Consider the following 1,771-nt stretch of genomic DNA (forward strand, 5'->3'; position numbering starts at 1 on the left):
TCCTTAAGTCAGTATCGTATCAAAGCTACACAAGCTCTTGCAGAACGAGAAGTGGGTCGTACATCAAGACAAACATATTTTTGTTGAATATAAAAGAATTCAAGCTTGTGAGGTGCAAAGAAAAAAAAACGCCAGACTGAGCTTAGCTGACGTGCGTGAGGAGTAACTGCATTAGCACGGCAAGATTATTCGTTTTATGGTGCTGTGTTCTTTTCGAATTCAGAAACTTTTCGGTTTCATCTTGAGATTCAATGAGTCAGATCCTAAGATGAAGTGGCTATTCATGAAGCATTCGAGATTTCTATGCTTGTCAAATTTGTCATTACACGTAGTCGTCTGATATAAAACAAACACGAGCAACTTCCTGTTCGCAGTGCGCTAGCCGATTGCTGCCTGAAGATGACGTCAGATTATGAGCAAATGATAACATTTTTTAGCAATATATGCATTTAAAGCAAAATAATATTTCCAGCATGCATTTTTATGTCATGGGTCGCTCAATGTCTAAATTTCGACAGAGATATCATGATGTCTTTGCTTCCTGGTGTCACGTATAAATCATCTAGGCTTGAGATCGTTTCCACATTTATTTTGTTTTTCACGTGCATGCAGCATTCAATAGTATTCTAAGAAATTCGTCGCTGTGTATAAAAGCATATAATGAAGTTTAGAGTTACAATAACTACGATGTAGTATCACACGTTGGAAATGAGTGGACCCCAACACGGTGTAAATTAGATATGTTGTGCTCTGAGATTTAACCAGTTCGAAACTATGTTATGAATAGAGCATTTTGAACCCGTCTTGCATGCCCTGGGACAAAGAGGAAAGTGTTCCAACCTTACACTGGATCAGTCTAAACGACTCAGGTGTAGATTGACTAATCGTGCTACCAAGTGCAGCGGGGCTGCCGTAGCTTTGCGCTTTAAGAAAGCGAAATTTGGGTACCGATTTTACATTCTTCGCAAGAACCAGTACGAGAGTAGCGGATTGCAAATTGCTACCTCCAAGAGTAGTTAGAATTTTAATTCAAGGCTAAAAAACTTTTCTGTTTGAAATGAAAACTGTATTTTATTTGTTTTATCTGCAGCAAAAGCCGCCTAATTTTAAATGTATAGATTTTTCTAGATAATATCTAAATACATGCATAAGTACTGGCTACCCAGCCACGTAGCGTATTCTTATTTGGGTGCAGTCACACCATGCCCATTTCGTTTGACACACACCCCTGTTACCAGGTACGTGTACTTCCGTTACAGGTCGCTTTTTATAAGATTTGCCTGCTTATGCGCTGTGCGTATTTGGCTCAATTCAAATAAGCTACGGCAGCATCGCCTATGGTTCTGAAGGACATCCTTCCTAGAAATTGGCGTCTGTACCGGAATGGTGGCAGCGTTTAGCTTATTGTAAGCGTGAACGATAGCTTCCGGACACATAGCGTGGCTGTCGAATGGAGAACTTTGCCCTCACGCACCATTCCTGCGTTGTGCTTTGCACGGAAGTAGGCGTAAATGACGTCATACTGCTCCCTTGGCAGGATCCATTAGCGTTTTATGCAGTATTTGATTCCTGGAACCAGGTGCGCACATCGGTTCGGAGGTTGGACCGACAGCGGGCCTTTGTAGACGACGTTTTGAACTTTTTCCACCACAAGATAGTACGGATCCGAGGGATTCAATAGGATCGACGATCCACTTCGTGCTTTCAGCACCCCTTGGTGTCCTCCAAGATGGCTTCATCCAGAAGCGACGACGAGTGAGTCTCCTCTTTC

This window comes from Plasmopara halstedii (assembly GCF_900000015.1).
Source record: "Plasmopara halstedii genome assembly, contig: Scaffold_672, whole genome shotgun sequence".
Lineage (NCBI taxonomy): Eukaryota > Oomycota > Peronosporomycetes > Peronosporales > Peronosporaceae > Plasmopara > Plasmopara halstedii.